The sequence below is a fragment of the Populus euphratica genome, unplaced genomic scaffold, assembly GCF_000495115.2.
Source record: "Populus euphratica unplaced genomic scaffold, PopEup_1.0 scaffold80.1, whole genome shotgun sequence".
NCBI lineage: Eukaryota > Viridiplantae > Streptophyta > Magnoliopsida > Malpighiales > Salicaceae > Populus > Populus euphratica.
The window spans coordinates 418668-437302 of NW_011499960.1; the positions used below are offsets into that span (position 1 = coordinate 418668).

General features: G+C 30.7%; 1 long non-coding RNA gene across 1 annotated transcript; it reads left to right on the plus strand.

Annotated features, from left to right (window-relative positions):
- The first annotated feature begins 7488 nt into the window (after nt 1-7488).
- Nucleotides 7489-8396, plus strand: LOC105138634 (uncharacterized). Its single transcript, XR_844824.1, has 2 exons — nt 7489-7959; nt 8115-8396. It is a non-coding gene; the product is annotated as an uncharacterized LOC105138634 (long non-coding RNA).
- The last annotated feature ends 10239 nt before the right edge of the window (nt 8397-18635 follow it).

The window sequence follows — 18635 nt, forward strand, 5'->3', positions numbered from 1 at the left end:
ACGCTAAATGGTTGCTAATGTGGTTTGTCATCAATAATTATTTATTTTTCTTCACTTTCTTATATCTTATAAAGTACACCTGAGTGCTCTTTGTTTTTATATTTTAATTTTAGTTTTTAATTTTTTAATTTTTAATTTTATTTTATTTTAACTTTCAATTTTATACTTCAATCAAAATTTATGGTATATTATTTTTTTAGTTTAATTTTTATCTTTTATTGGCTTTTACTTTAATTAAAGTTAATTTTCTTTTCAATTTAACCCTCCAATTGAAATTTTATATTACCTTCTAATTTATTTTTTATTTTGATTTTCTTCCTTATTCTTTTAATTTATTTATTGTGTTTTTAGCTTAATGACTCGGGTCACTAGCTTGAAAAATAAATACGGATCAACATCCTTTTTATTGACTCATTTTTTTTCAATTTTATTATTTAATATTATTTTAAAAAAATAGTTTTGTGATTATCTTTAATTTCTTTTCTTATTTGTTTATCCTGTTCTCGTGATCTAGGTGATAATTTTATGAGACTTTTTTGAATAAAAGTTTTTTTTTTCTTTTATAATCGCTTTGTATGTGTTTAGTTTCTGATTCATCTATAATTCTTTCTTGGTTTTATATAGATGGATTTTATTTATAAATAATATTTTTAATATATTCAATCTTAAATAATATATTTTTTTTATTTTTTTATGTATATTTATTTTTATTATCGTGTGTGAACCGTGATGGAGTGTGGGTAAAGTTTTGGAAGTATTTACTTTGCCTAACCCAGCTCTAATGGTGGTGGAAGGTGGAGGGCCTCACCAGGATCAAAATCTCTCACAGGAAGCTGTCCCTTCCACCAAATATATATACACATCTTCATGGAGAGTGTATCTGTCCAGCCTCAACTCACGTACGTAATTGGTTCATGTCGAGTGCTGCATTACTTTGAGAGCTGGGAAGAAGAGCAGCACTATCTTTTGAGAGAAAAAGGAAGAGAACGCACTCTGGCCTAGCTAGGGCCTCTAGGCACAAGAAGGCTATAACTTCAAGAATGTGACAGAAGTCCACTCTCAACTCCATCTCTGTCGCAAAAGCTTAGCAGCTGAAAACACCTAAACAGGCCAGATGCATGCTAGCAGAAACAATATCAGTCAATTATCCCAGCAATCCATTGAACTTGCAGCCACTTCCTGCCTCAAATCATGCGTCCTGTAGATGCAGATAGTCCTTCACGTAGGGTTTGGTCCTTTGCCTACAGCTAGCTATGCCTAGCGCATGCTCGATGCTGTCTGCATTATGTGGTTCAGTTTGTAAGAGACGTGTCAGTGTCAAGCGATCAAGTCCTTTGTGGGATTAATTTAGGCAAAGGACATTCAATTTCTGTTGCCTTTACAGTGAGTTCGGTCAGCAATCTCAGCATCCAATTAAGGAGGTAGACGTTAGGGCTCGGGAGGAAGTACTTTTACCATAACTTGAACTTATGGGTGATTTTCCTCTGTTTATATAACTCAAATTACATCAAAATGATTAAACTTTCAAGTAAAACTTAGTGCTTTATTTCAGATTTATCAATGAGGGCATGCTTACTTCGACTTGTGATGGAAAATCCTAGAGAATTGATGCCAATAAAAAAGCAACAAGGCTCAAATTAGAAATAAAAACAGATAAAGAGGACATTTTATGTTTTTGGATTAAAGGATGCCTTTGAAAAGAAGATTCAATTTCATAAAAAGAAAAAAAAGTAAAAATAAAAATGATAAAAATGAGAACTAAATTTGAAAAATAAAATTAAAGGACAAGTTGCAATTTTTTATTAAAGAATTAAATTGAAAATAATTTTAAATTTTAGAAAAGATCCATAATAAAAATTTAGCAATAAAAAAAATAATGATTAAATTTAAAACTATTTTAGCCACTGTGTAAGTCTAGGTTTAGCCATTATAGGATGCTGATTGAGATCTCCTTCACTCTCTAGCATGTGCAGTGCACGCACTATCCTTTTAACCTTGCATGTTCACTTTAGTCCCCTATATTTATTTTATAATTAAATTGAGCCCTTAAGCCCTCATTGTTATTTATCAATATAGTTTAAATATATTTTGACAAATTAAACATTAAAACTTTTCATTGATATTGCAAGGTTCTTATATCTAAGTAATAAGAATAAACTATCAAGTTAGTTTGAAGGAAAAAAATATAATTAAAAAAAATAACTAAATTTTTTTTTAAAAAAAAAACATAAATATTTACCCTATTCAAGTAAACTAGTTCCCAGATCAGATAAAATTAAAGATGTTAAAAAGTTTTTAAAACCTCAAATCCGATCTCTAAGTCTTAATTGCTCTAAATCAATAAATGTAAATTTTATTTTGCAAATTAAACATCAAATAAACAATGAAATATTTTCTCAACACCTTAAAGGTATTTATTTATAGACAGATAAAACAACCCAAGAAGTCCAAATCCAGACTATTGCAATTTTAAAGGAAAAAAAATTGAAGGATCAAAATATAAATTCTAAGGAAAAAAACCAAACACGGTAGATTATTATTATGATTCATAAAAAAATTAAAAAAATATTTTTTTATTCAAAAATATAAATCATTTTAATCCCTATGAATATTTATTTTAACTACAGTAAAATTGTATAAAAATAGGTTTTGATCATAGAGTCTGATTTTTTAATTTTATTTTTTAATTAATATCATCTCTTTTATTTTTGTAAACTATCTAGTTTAACAATTTTCTAAAAAAGTAAATTTTTTTAATGGTTTCTATAATTTTATATACCTCCAAGAAATTTTTGTAATCTATTTTTAATTATTTTATTAAATTAGTTTAAAATAATTGTATTTTACTATGAACTTATAAAAATAAAAACTACACGCACTTAATAATCATAGTGAATCTCCAAGATAAATAAAAAAAATACATTGATGGATATTAGAGGTACAATATTTGCATTTAAATCCATCTTTTACTCCTTTTTGAAAACAATTTGCTTTCCCGCTTTAGTCTTTAATTAGCTTTCATGATTTTTTATTTATTTATCATTTAATATTATTTTTTTCATTTATTGTATTAACCACATGCATCATCTTTCTATTCCTTGTTTAACATATTATATGATTTGAAAAACACATGTCTATAATTTTAATTCCTTCTTCTCTTGCATTCAAAGCTATTTTGGAATATAGTGTAGGGCGTCAATATTAACTAATTTCTACTAAAAAAATATATACCTTCTTTGGTTTATGATGCTTGACATACCAATAAAATAATAATTATTAAAAAATACCTACAAAATGTGAATTTTACAATATTTAGTTATAATCTTTTAGAGTGGAATGACGCATTAATTAAAGAAATATGCTTCTTTCATTAATTTTTTAGATTCAAATCTTAAAATCACTCTTGAAAAAAATTATTAAACTTATTTAAATATCCTAAAATATATAAAAATTGATTTTCAAGGTCTTCTAGAATTTTATTTTTTTAATTTCAATTAATATATGAGTTCTTCAAAAAATACTTTTAGTGCCTAAAAAACTTAATTTGAATATAACAAGGCAACACCAATTGTGGTGGTAGATAGTTATGTATATAATGATAACAATTAACATTCAGTAGGTAAATTTCTTTTTTCATGGAAAGCCATTTGTATAGAACTAAGTTTCCATTAAACTTTCTTCAAAAGATCATTTTCTTTTTTCAAATTCTCATCTTAGTAATGATAATAATAAAAAAACATATGTTCTTGCTTTTTTTACTTATTTTCTTCCCTTCATGTATATAAAAAAAATATTCAAACCTGATAAAATTATGAAAGACTTCATATAAAATCGAGACTTTTTATAGTTATATTATGAGCAGGTGACTGACTTGCAAAATAATTTTTTTTAATAGAATAAAGGACTCTTCAATATTTAAATTAATAAATATAAGATTATAAAATTTATGTGTGAAGAAAAAATGTGGCAAAAAGAATAATGTTGTATATAAAATATGAGAATAATAAAGTCAAATGAGCTTGAATATATCTTTTTTTTTATTTGGTGACATGTGATATTTATAAATATTTGAGATCATCTAAGCTTACACATAATAAAGAATGAGAAATAATGAAAAATATTTGTTTTTTTTATAAAATTGAGTTATTAATTGATTTAGCACACTTCATATTGATAGATGAATTTATATTTGAAAGTAAGTTATCATTGAAAAGGATAGTCATATTAGAAAAGTAATAGCTATTAATGAAAAAGATAGGTAGCTTGAGAGAATATAATTCAAGAGAAGTTGTTTATCGTGCTGAAAGGTGGACTAGATATACGGATTCCGTTGAATGCAATTTGTCATGAGTTAAAAAAATATATTTTAGTCCTTCAATTTAAAAAATTATGAAAATTATATAATTTTAGTCCTTTAAAATTCTTTCCAATTCTATTTAAATATAAAAATTTATTTTTGTTATTTTTAATCCTATGTCGAAAGAAAAAAAAAAAAAAGATCACCAAATTTTAATAATAGAAAAAAAAATATATTGTTGATATAAATTCAAACCACCACAATAAAAAATATTTATATCAAATTATTTTATTTAATAAATCACTTAGTTTATATTATATTTTTTTTTTAAAAAAAACTATTGAATCACAATTAATAATTATAACTCAGAACCTAACAGGGATGACCTCGGACAGCTTGCTTTCTATTACATATAAAAACTGTAGTTTTCGTAAAAAAACTCACCTAGTTCCATCACGAGATCAACCTTGTACTGTCTCATTGCAAGAACAGTGCCTCACTCATTTCCAGGTCTGAAGCCTGTTAGTATAGCAGTCGATCATAGTCAAACCATGTCTAGCTCTCAGTGTTTAGATAGAATCCACAGACCTGGCCACAGGTTAAGGAGAAGGGACAGTCCAAGAAACTGGTGGCCTGGAAACCTGTGTTACTGGCCCTTCAGATTCCAACCTTGCCATCCTTCTCATTTCTGATGTTCTTGGTAAGAGCCCATCAAGATTTATTTTATTTTTTTGTCCTTTTCAATTTATTGATTTCCATAATGGCGCGTGCTAGGTTTGCTTTTGAGATTACCTATAATCTAATTGGTGTGGGTTTTTAACCGTGCATTTTTTTACTGTTTATTTTCTTATATTTTACAGTAAACAGATTTTGCAAAATTTTGTATTTTTAAATTTGGTTCTTGATTTTTTATTTTACAATTTTGCAATTTAATCTTAATTAAAAAGTAATTAATTTTGAATTCTTATAAAGGAATGAGATTGGAAAACAAGGGATTAAAATGAAAAACACAATAAACATAAATAGTATGTCATAAGTCTTGAAAAAGATATATATTAGTCCTTCAACTTAAAATATCACGAAAATTATATAATTTCAGTCCCTTATTATTATTTTTTTTTATATAATTTTTTTTATTTTTGGTTTCTAGTTGAGATAAGAGAAAGAAATAACTAGATTCTGACGATAGAAAGAAAAACATGTTGTTAATACCGATTTAGGCTATCAAAATAAACAATATTTATGTGAAATTATTTTATTTGATGAGATGAGTTCATATTAGATGTTTTTATATCTTAAGAGTTCATGGAAAAACATATATGAACTTGGATAGATTTTCGGTTTTAGTTTGAGTTCAATTTTTTAGGTGTTTTTTTTGTGGTTATGGATAGATTTATCATGGTTTATAGGATGTTTTCTTAGGTGTTTTGAATTAAAAATAGATTAAAATATAGATTTTTAGGTTAAAAAAACATAAACCTTAATTTTTCAGTCACCACATTGATCAGGAAAATAAATGACACGTCATCTTTTTTATAAAAAAATATTGGGGTGTACAACATGTTGTCTACCCTAGATATAATTAAAAAAAGAGCTCAAATATGTGGGCTTGCCCAATAGATTCGTGCTTGGGCCTTGATGAAATGGGTCAGGTGGGCTGACCTGGCTTGGAAGGCCTAACAATGTCTGACTTTTTTTTTTCTAATTTTTTTTATTTTAATTAATTTTTTTTATTTTTTAAAACTTAATTAAATTTACATTAATACCCCTTTTTTCTTTAATTTTTTAAGATATCCTCTTTTAAATGATGATGATGATTTTTTTATTGTGCATTTAATTTTTGAAAATGTTTTTTATGATTCATCTATGTTTTTTTTTTATAGATAAATTGTATTTTTTAAAATAAAAAATATTTATTTTTAGATAATATTTCTAATATGTACAGCCCTGCATATTATTCCTCTTTTATTTTTATTTTAGTCAATCAATTTAATATGTTTGTTTATTCTATTATCGTTTGATTAAATAAAAAATGTTTTAATTAAAGATATTTATTTTTAGATAATATTTTTAATATGTATAACCTTACATATTATTCCTCTTTTATTTTTATTTTAGTCAATCAATTTAATATGTTTGTTTATTCTATTATCGTTTGATTAAATAAAAAATGTTTTAATTAAAGATATTTATTTTTAGATAATATTTCTAATATATATAGCCTTACATATTATTCCTCTTTTATTTTTATTTTAGTCAATTAATTTAATATTTTTATCTATTCTATTATTGTTTGATTAAATAAAAAAATATTTTAATTAACAAAAATTAGCAAACATAATCGGATAAATATCTCGTTTGACAAGATTAAATAACTTGATTTATATTTGCTTTTTGATTTTTTATGATTATATGTATGTAAAAACTTTTTGATTTGCATTTAAATTTTTTTAATTATAAAAATACATTAAAAAAACTTATATATATAATTTTTTTTATAAAAAATAAAAATATTTTACGTGTAGTAGAGCATGAATAACAAAATTAATGTTTTTTTTTTTCTAACTATAGGTATGCAGATTAATTTACTCATGCTTCAACTAATCTCCCACTACCATGGAGTTATTTACAAATTAGTGGTTTTCTATTTGATGGACTTGTAGGTTGTGGTTACTTACAAAGTTAGCATTTGATCGGTTTTCCAAGTTATGAAGCTCCAAATTTGAGGTCTGGTCCATCAGATTTTTGCAGTTTTCATTGTATGATGAACTTGGACGATGGTGTCAGGGTCTAGAAAGCTGATAGAATTCTCTCTTGTGCTAGCTAAAGCTAGATAATCTCCAATGGCTCTTGACTATGTTCTTTAACAGAGAATCATCATCAAACAAAATAATAACGTTGAAAAAGTAAAAAGAGGAAATCCTTGACCATTTTTAAGATTCGATTCAAAATGGGGAAAAGAAAACGATGACATCAGAAGATCCAATAAGCAGTAACCTTTGTTTTTGAACCATTTCTCAATGTGAAATCTTTTGTAGAGTGTGAACCTGCTTCTTTGTCCCTCAACAAGTAAATTTGTGGAGGCTGAATTTGAACTTGACTGTTAGAAGTTAAAACTCGGTATTGTTTTGCCCTTTGATTAATGCCAAAAAAAAGAAATCTGGGCTTTGGAAACCTTCAAGAACACTTGCCCTGACATAGACAGCTCTTAGCTTAATCAATATTAACAAATAACAATTATCACTGATCTCACCAAAATATTTATGTAATTTCATTGTTCTTCCTGGAAAGGAACCTCGCAGCAAAGTCGCAGCTGCTGCATTCTTTGTGGTTGTTCCTGATTTTTTATGTGGTGATCCAGTTGATCTAAGCAAGCCTGATTTTGATAGCCACGGTGAGTTTCTAGAGCAATGGACATCACCATTTGTGGGATGTCATAGGAGTCAAATCCATGAGTTGGAGAAAAAGACTAGGTGACAGTCTTCCTACATCTGTCGGACAAAGGACATGAAGATGCGAAATTGGTAATTGCTGCTCTAAGAAGTAAAGGCATGAATTCCATTGGTGCTGCAGGTTCTTGATGGGGAGTGAGTCATTCTCCCCCATAGCTACGAACTTGCTCAAGTTGGAACAAGCACAAATCTAAGACAGAAAATTTAACGGTAAGATTCCCACTTTTCAATCTTCCCTTTGTTTCTTCTTAATCGTGATTGTTGTCTAGCTTCACCCTCCTTCTCTTGAAAATGGTTCTGGATAATTAGAGAGTGCTAAATATTCGTGTGCGCACTGCAATTGATGACATGTTATACTGTTTCAGAGGTGAAGATTCCAGTTGCTTTTCTGGGAGCTGAAATTGACCGTGCTTCCACACCAGAACAATTGAAATTCATCTGCAAAATCTCAGGTGATAGGTCCTCAGTCTCAAGATTGATGATTGTCCCATAGAGGTTCTATGTTTTAAGGAGATAATGTTTTTTTAGTTTTTTTAAACTCTTTTCATCTCATGACTTGGCAAATATGATTTAGCATTTTGGATTCAAGTCTCTTTGATATTTCTATGCCACGCAGCGACGAAAAAGCTGAAGAGGACTCACCTGCTTCCCTTACTGTTGAGGCTCTGAATTTCATGCTCACAACGCATTAAACCTATTTCTATATTTTGCAGTTTGATAGCCATGTGAAAATACTCCCTGGCGTCAGCCATGGATGGACAGTTCGTTACAATTTTGAGGATGAAACAGCTGCCGGGAGTGCTGAAGAAGCTCACGGTGACATGATACACCGGTTTACCAAGCTTGTCAAGTGAAAGAACCTATAATAGTTATATGGATGTTCATGGCATGATTATTCCAATATTCCTTGAAAATGATTACATGTTGTTAGTTAACTCTAAATAATTTTTTCCCTTCTCATCTTATGAACTCTATTTAGATCATTTTGAGCTTGCAAGGTGGGTTCCTGTGTATTTCGTCTTCCCTAACGTTGTTAATTCCTCTATAAACATGATGCATTTGTGTTGTTAACTCTAAATACTCTTTTTTAAAAAAAAAAAAACATAAAAGATTAATTTGATCATCACAATAAACAGAAAAAGAGATGGGTTGCCTTTTTCATAAATAATTTCTATTTTTAACCAATTAAATTTGTAATTTCATAATAAAATAGGCTAGCTAAGTTATATTCTAACTCGAATTAATTTGAATTTTAAGTTGATTAAGTCTTTCATCACTTTTTAGATCAATTTAAATTTTAAAACTATAATTTCACTCTTATTTTACTATGATTTTGCTATCCCATACATTGTCAAAGATTTTTATATGGTTTTAATTTTTAATTTAAATTATATTTTAAATAATATATAAATTAGTGTTATTAAACTCAAATTAGTAATACATGATTTGAAACCTTGTTTAAGTAGTATTGCATGTTAAAACTTAACCTAATCAAAATCTAGCTAAGATTTTTTTTATTTTTCAATACAACATTATTTTATTTTAAAAAATAAATTAAAATTATAACGTTTGATCTGACTAACTTTTGACATGAATTTTGTGATAGGATATGAACACATATATATATATATATATTTCATATTGATTTTGTTGGAAATTTTTTACAAGTGTTCGTATACTTATAATTTTTATTTTTTATTCAAATCAATCTAAAATATTATCATTTTAATATTTTTATATACCATAAAACCCGGTATTGTTCATAATATTATACTTTTTTTTGGAAGAAGCTGTTATATGATTTTAACCAAACTAATCAATTCTTAATTTATTAATTATTCCAACCAGTTTGATTGTATTGTCCAATTAAAATTATTTTGGTATAATAAATCCTCCTCCTGCAACAATTTGTCGTATTTTGCTATATATGCTAAGAAAAAGTTGAGTGGCAAAGATTCTATGCTCGAGTTGCCCCCATTGCAAGACAATGGTGCTCTTTCCTATAGAGTGGATAAGAACAGTTCATGCAAGTGCTTCATGTTATACAGTAAGGGCACCCAGTTTTGTCTCCTTGATAAGCACTTCAAGCTGCCCCCCAACCTTGAGTTTTATGTCTCCTCCTATTGACATTTTGCTTGCATGAGGAGGGTCGAGAAATTCTGTCAAGTCTGCTACTGGGTTCCACTTCGGTGACCATATAGTGTAGCCCGAAGCTAACTTCATTCATTGAAAAGATTCAAACAAATTTTAAGTGTTCAAAGAGATGAATTATTGTTCTTTTAAGCACAAACCGATGGCTTTTTACTTGTGTTATTGATTAGTTTTTGCGTGTCCTATGAGCTTGTAGCTCAATCAGCATCCATATATACCCCACCCTCCCTTCAGAATCCATATATACCCCACTCTCCCTTCAGAGGTCTCTGGCTCGAACCTCTCCTTTATAACCAAACCAAAATCTTTTGCAGATATTTGAACACTCTGGCATTTGAACTTCAGATTTTTAAAATATTAAATCTGTGTTGGTTACTTCGTAAGCTCTATGGGGCATGGCAGAGAATGGTCAAGTGAAACAGTACAGTGTCTTGTAGAATCAGTAGGGATTTCAAATAGGAGGCTAAAAATCAGAGCTGTTTTGTGTGGATTCTAGAAGCAAATATCACGGTGAAATGCAGTAAGATTCAGGGAATTTCATTTTCTTTTTAGGATTCTTGAGATGGACTGAGACCCTAATATGCAACCCCCACCTTCAGCAGAGCATGAGAAAGTACATAAGGCTAAATTCCTTCTTGTCAAGAATTTACAGTTTTTATTAACTACTTCGCCTGTGGACTGATAACCCGAGAAGAATATCAGCTTACAGAATTCATTATCAGGATATCCATGTCGGTTACTGAAAAATAGCAGCTATAGTGTTGCTGATCTTGAAAGATAGTAGCCACAGTGTTTTGCATTGATGATGATTTCTTTCAGTGAACTTGCATGGATATTTGCATGTTGAAAAGAGCGAATATTTCAAACAACTTGCTATGTTTATTGATTTGCTTGCGTTTCAGATGATTAATCGCCTTGATAGTCTATGGTCAATACCCATGGAACATGAGGTTTGTGCTGTTTACTGGGGATTCCGACTAGTATATTTTGATAGTTATCTATTGAAAACTAAGTACATTAACATAATATTTAATGTAGTTCAACAAATCACCTATATTTATGGAAGAATTACATATTATTAAAGATAGAAAAATGATACAATACAAATACATGGAAGTGAAGGATTACATTCACTTTACTCAACTCACATCTCTCATTGCTGCACTTGCAGCTACTACTATTGGCAGCCCTTCACTTTTTCTCTTGATCTCTGGTATTCTGCACTCTCTCTCTCTCTCTTCTTTTCTGCTCTCTTAGTGTCTATTTATAAGTAAGAATGGTGCCACCAGTTCCAGTTCATCTTCAATAATGGTGGCCACCTAACCTTTACCTACTTTGTGAGTTTCGGTTGTTGTATTAACAACTCTATTTGACTCTCACAAGCTGACCTTCTTTCTTTGACAATGACAACAAATACTGTCATATAAGTGGCAATATCCCAACAAATGTAAAGCCATTTAATTAAATCCATGTAATTAGTGGAAGATGAGTTGTTACGCAAAAATAAATGGGAGATGAGTTATTGATATAATTGATGGAGTATGAGTGGAGATGAGTTGTTGGCATAATTTATGGCATAATTAGTGCCATGATTTATGATCTTTGTCCCCTCACTCTTGACTATAAATAGGCAATGCATCCAAGTTTTAAATGCACACCATAAGAGAGAAACAAAAGAGAAGAAAAGAAGAGTGAGAGAGGGAAAGTAATCCCATAAAATTATAAAGTATTTGTGAAGAGAGTAAGTGATGTATTTTCTCCTAGTAATAGAGAGATTTCAATTGTTTTTCTATTAGTAGAGAGAGGTTGTAATTCTCACATTACTTAGTAAAATTCTTCTATACTTGCCCCTGGACGTAGCTAAAATTAGGTGAACCATGTAAATTTTTATGTGTCTCATTTTATCCTATCCTTTGCCTTTTATCTTGTCAGATTTGTATGCAGTATCCTAACAGTGGTATTAGAGCCTCCTAGTTGGTGTTATTAACACACAAAAGTTATTCGTGTATACGGTTACTATTCACATCTACGGTACTATTCATGTCTATGATATTATTCATCTATACGACACTATTTATTCATATGATACTATTCACATACGTTGCTATTAGCATATATAAAAAGTCAGTGCGGTGATTAAATACAATCTAAGAAGTTCTGTCTAAGGCTTCTAGAGTATATAGAAAGCCAGTGATTAAAAATAATTTAGAAAGTTCTGTCTAAGGAGATTGAGTTTTAAACGGGACTGTTTATGACCCCTCCAATCTTTTCTGGGAACTTAGTGAAGTATTATTCATACGATACTATTTTTGTATATGTTATAGATCTATGAAACAGTGATAGCTGAATAAATCACGGTGAATAAAATGACAGTAAAGTACGAGATTGAGAGGTTCAAGGGGAGCAATTTCTCACTATGAAAAATAAGAATCAAGACAATATTAAGGAAAGACAATTGCTTGATAGCAATTAGGGATCGATCTGCAGAGATCATTGATATTGCAAAATAGAATGAGATGGATAACAATGTCATTGGTAACATACATTTAGCATTAGCTGATGAAGTATTATCAAGTGTGGTAGAGAAAAAAACAACTAAGGAGATATGAGATACTCTAACAAAGTTATACTAGTCCAAATCTTTGTAGAATAAGAATTTTTTTAAAGTGGAGACTTTACACCCTTCGAATGGTATAAACCACATTGATAACTAATCACATCAACACAATAAAAACTCTATTTTCACAACTCACTACGTTGGGTTAACAAGTAAAGGACAATGAATGTGTAGAGCTTCTACTTTAAAGTCTTCCTGATTCGTATGATCAACTCATTATCAACTTGACCAATAATATCCTTTTAGACTATTTAGTCTTCTATGATGTTGTAGCTGCTATCTTGGAAGAAGAAAATAGACATGAAAATAAAGAAGATAGAAATCGTTAGTAGAGGCATTATTGAAGTCAAGAGGAAGATCAACGAAACATGGTTTTAGTGGGAGTCAAAGGTATGAAAGGTCCAAATCAAAAAGTAAAAAGACTGTGAAATGCTACAATTGCGGCAAAAAAAATGCACTTAAAAAAGGATTGTTGGTTTAAAAAGGGTATAGAAAACACTGTAAAGTCATCAAAACATTAAGGATATGTTGCAAGCACCTTAGAAGATGGAGAGGTTTTATATAGTGAAGTAGCGATAATCTCTATAAATAGAAAAAAGCTTACTAAGGTTTGCTTAATGGATTCAGGAGTAATATGACATATGACTCTTAATCAAGATTGGTTTCATACATATGAACCCATCTCTAAAGGCTCAATATTCATGGGTAATGATTATGCTTTAGAGATTGCTGGTATTGGCACCATCAAATTTAAGATGTATGATGGCTCAAGTCATACTATTTCTAGAGTGCGATATGTGAAAAACTTTAGAAGAATCTTTTGTTTGTGGGATAATTTAATAGTGTTAGCTGTAAGATTCGAATAGGTAAGGGAATTATAAAAATTGTCAAAGGAGCGTTAATGGGTTTAAAGGTAAGAAAGATAGTTACAAACTTGTTTGCATTAATGGGAGAAATACATCAAGAGGTAGAGGCGTCAATGACATCAGCTACTCCTGTAGAAGAAAAGATGATGATGTGGTATAAAAATTAGGCCACGTGTTAGAAAAAGGTTTGAAAATTCTCTCTAATAAGAAGTTATTCCCTAGGCTTACAAATATTACTTTACCCTTTTGTAAGTACTGTGTTACAAGTAAACAACACAAGTTGAAGTTTGGCACATCAACAACTAAGAACAAATGCATCTCAGATTTGATTCACTCTGATGTTTGGTAAGCACCGGTTGTATAATTGGGAGGAGCAAGATACTTTGTATCATTTATAAATAACTTCTCTAGGAGATGTGGGGTATATCCAATTAGAAGGAAGACAGATGTGCTTGTAGGATTTAAAACTTTCAAAGCGCGGGTAGAACTTGAATCTGAAAAGAAGATCAAGTGTTTGAGGACTGACAATAAAGGAGAATATACCAATGATGAATTTGATAACTTTTGTCAACATGAATGTATTAAAAGACAGTTCATAACGACATACACTCCACAACAAAATGGAGTTGCAGAGTGGATGAACAAAACTCTATTAGAAAGAACAAGAGTAATGTTAAAGGCTGCAAGTCTAGAAAAGTCATTTTGGTTAGAAGCAATCAATACCGCTTGCTATATGATAAATTGATCTCCTTCAACTATAATTAAGCTAAAGACACCAATGGAGATATGGACTGGAAAGCCAGTTGATTATTCTCAATTGCATATATTTGGAAGTCTTGTGTATGTGATATATAATACTTAACGAGTCAACAAACTGGATTTAAAATTCAGAAAATATGTATTCTTGGGATATACTGATGGAGTGAAGGGGTATCGCTTGTGGGATCCCACTGCCCACCCCACAAGATAGTCATCAATAGAGATGTCATATTTGCAGAAGATAAAATACAAATACAAAAACATAATAACATTTTAAAAGAGAGTATAATAGTCTAGATGAAAAATACTTAAAATCATACTTCTTCTAAAGTTAAACTAGAGCATAAAGAACAAGAACAAATAGAGTCTGAAACTCCTAAAGTTCGGCGGTCAACTCGTGAAAGAAGACCATCGGCTTGGCACTCAGAATATGTTACTGAGAGCAACATTGTATACTGTCTTCTAACAAAGGATGGAGAGCCATCAACGTTTCATGAGCTATTAAAAGTATAGATGTATCTATATGGATGATAGCAATGCAAGAGGATATTGATGCTCTACACAAGAATAACACCTGGTATCTTGTTCAACCACCACAAGAAAGAAAGACCATTGACAACAAATAGGTTTATAAGATAAAGTATGATGACAAGGATCAAGTGGAGCGATATCGTGCAAGATTGGTGGTGAAAGGATATGCTCAGAAAAAAGGAATAGACTTCAATGAGATATTTTTCCCAGTGGTATGACTTGCTACAATCAGAGTAATATTGACAATATGTGTTATATTTGATCTTCACTTAGAGCAGTTAGATGTGAAAACTACTTTTCTTCATAGAAAACTTGAAGAAGAAATTTATATGCTCCAACCAGAGAGTTTTGCTTAGATAGACAAAGAAAACTTAGTTTGCAAGTTGAACAAATCTCTATATAGTCTTAAACATGCACCGAGGTATTGGTACAAGAGATTTAATTCCTTCATAATTAGCCTTGAATACAACAGACTCAGTTCAGACCATAGTATGTATTACAAGAGGTTTGAAGAAGATGATGATTTCATCATTCTATTGTTGTACTATATGACATATTAGTAATAAATCCAAAGAAAGATCGAATCTAAGAATTAAAGGCACAGTTGGCAAGGGAGTTTGATATAAAGTACTTAGGACCGGTAAACAAGATTTTAAGGATGCAAATTCACCAAAACAAAAGTAAGAGGAAGATTTGGTTTTCTTGGAAGAATTATTTGAAAAAGATCTTGCGACTCTTCAACAAGTAAGATTGTAAGCCAATTTCCACCCCACTTTCTATTAACTTCAAATTATCCTCAAGTATGTCTCTTAGCAATGAAGCAGAGAGGATGTAGAAATCTCGAGTACCATATGTATCAATAGTGAGAAGTTTGATATTTGTCATGATATGTACAAGACCAAACATTATACAAGTAGTGGAAGCAGTTAGTCGATACATGACAAATCTTGGTAGAGAGCATTGAAATACTATTTAAAGGATCTTAAGATACATCAAGGGTACCTCAGATGTCGTATTATATTATGGAGGATCAAAATTTACTATTAGAGGTTATGTTAATTTAGATTTTGCTGGTGACCTTAATAAAAAAAAAACCACTACAAGTTATGTGTTATAATTAAAGGAGGAGCTGTGAGTTAGGTTTTTAAATTTCAGACTATTATAGCGTTATCCACAATATAAGCTAAGTATATGACAACTGCATAAGCTTGTAAAGAAATAATATATATGAACTTATGGAGGAGTTCGAGTACAAATAAAAGAATATTCTTTTATATATTGTGATAATCAAAGTGTCTTGCATATTTCAACGAATCCAACATTTCATTCAAGAACAAAACACATAGATGTTTAGTATCAATTTGTTTGCGAAGTGATGAAAGATGAAAATATGGATTTTTAGAAGGTTCACAGAAAGAAAAACTCAGCAGATGCTTTGACCAAACCAGTCAATACTAATAAGTTATATGGTGCAGATCCTCTTATGGCCTAGCAGAAACGTGAGCGGCCTGAAGATGACAAGTATAGAAAAGATAGAAGAATCACAAATGATCAATTGTGAAGACTTGATTAAATCATCAAAGTCTTCAAGTGTAAAAATGTAAAGCCACTTAATTAAATCCACCTAATTAGTGGAAGATAGTTGTTAGATAAAAATAAGTGGGAGATGAGTTGGCATAATTAGTGGAGTATGAGTGGAGATGAATTGTTGGCATAATTATTGGAGTAATTCGTGTCATGATCTATGACCTTTGTCCCCTCACTCTTGCTTATAAATAGGTTATACATCCAAACTTTAAATATATATCATTAGAGAGAAGCAGATGAGAGTGAGAGAGGAAAAATAATTCTATAAAATTATGAGATGTTTGTAAGGAAAGTAAGTGATGTGTTTTTTCTTAATAATAGAGAGATTTTAGTAGTTCTTTTATTAGAAGAGAAAGGTTGTAATTCTTATATTATTTAGTAAAGTCCTTTTATACTTGCATGTAAACATAACCAAATAGAATAAATCATTTAAATTTTCATGTGATTTATTTTTTATTTTACTATATCTTTTATTTTATTGAATTTGTATACTAGTATCCTAACACTAGTGTGAGATTGAGATGGTTCTCTGTAATTAAAGTGTTCTTTCTGACCAACAGCCCATATACATTGATAGCCAAAGGAAGTACAGCCATCTCCATGGGGCAGGTTTGAATTTCTCATCCTTTCTTAGAATCTTTACACCTTCTGTATCTTACCTATAACATCTATTCTACTGTTTAGTTATGATTGGCGGCTTGGTGCCTTTATACGATATTGAATTCCCTGGCAGTGCATATCATCCATCCTTCTGTTTATACCATTTGTTCAGTAGATGGTGACTAAACAATTCTGTGGTAACAAGTCCAAGCTGGTGATGTTGTCACGTAGCTAGCTAGTGGTGCCACTTGAAAAGCAATTGCTTCGGTAAATGGTCACACTAGGGCACGTCATCTTGTCTCCCAGCTATGCTGTTAAAGGCACTTTCAAGGTATCACTGCCTTCAGCATCTTCTGAAAGTAAACGTTGGCATCTGAATTAAGGATAAAATAGAACAACCTGGATTGCTGGAAAGGATTTTGTATGCTTGAGCTGATTTCTTGTTTAACTGCTTATTTGTAATGAGTCTCCTGAAGAAATACTAGAGATTTTATATATTCTTCCTGTTAATTTGCTACTTGATTATGCACTCTTCATTTCTGAGATTGTCACTCTGCTTCTACATAGTTTCAACAATGATTGAAAGTTTTGGTGGGCTATATATCAGCTGGGTTTATTCGAGGATTTGTCATAATAGATGGAATAATGGTAATCAGTGCCTACAATGTCCAAGATCAGCAACATATTTGCTCCTGTGTTGAAAATAATGTAACACCATCATTAATCACTGTCACTCTTCCTCCATGATCAAGGTACCATGGGACCTACTGCTTGCCGCCCATAAACAATTCTGAATTGGAAGTTGAAGGAACCCTTCAGGACCATATCTCAAAGATGCCTGCCATTATTTACCTATGGATATCAATGTCAATAGCACTGTTCACACCTGTTAGGTGAGTGCGGAGAGCTAATGATCTTCCGTATCTGGGTTTGTCTGATACTTGAATTCTGTCATTTGCAGTCTCCTGCCTCGACATGTTACATCAGTAATACCTTTTTCATTGAAATATGATTTAAAGCATGGCTTGTCTTTTTGTGTTTGTTTCTTACTGTTTCCAATGTAATCTATATCAGCTTGGAGCTGTGGACCCAATTGTGAATTCTATTATCACCACTCGTTGCCTCTTTCATACTTCAGGATTTCATGTGGAAACATAGGGCCTTTCAATCAAAGACACTAAGAACATACCAGCGTAGGCTAATTTCATGTCCTTTTATCATGGCCATTCTAGGAACCTTGGAGCAACTCCTTCCAATAGAGGATCTTGAGAAGATTCCCTTCTTTTGGATGCTATAAATTTTCCCTGCAAGTACATTCATAGCATGGTCTCTGGCAGATGCCAGTCCAGTACATCAGAGGGCCTTGTTTGGTGGTTAGCACTTCGCATCCAAAATCATCTTTTCAGGAAATTTCTAATTATGGAACACAAATTTTAGCAGATGATATCATTCATCTTGTAATTAACAGCATCAAAATCTTGTTCTTTGCTATCTAGCTGGTGAAATGCTTGATTTCTACAGGCACAAATATGATGCATCAAAAAACTATGCTGCCCACTTTTTTTATGGTGATCAAAGGAAATATCTCATCATGTTCTTTCAGTGTCCATCCAAAAATCATTTTATGTTTTTCCTTTCCATGGATCAATTCTATACATTTTATGTTCTTTCACTTCTATTGTGGTTTTCCCTCTGTTTGATCTCTTTGGAGTTGGGGGAGGTACATAAATGTAGTGACACTATGTAGTTCACCCAGTGTATTGCAATTAGGAGTC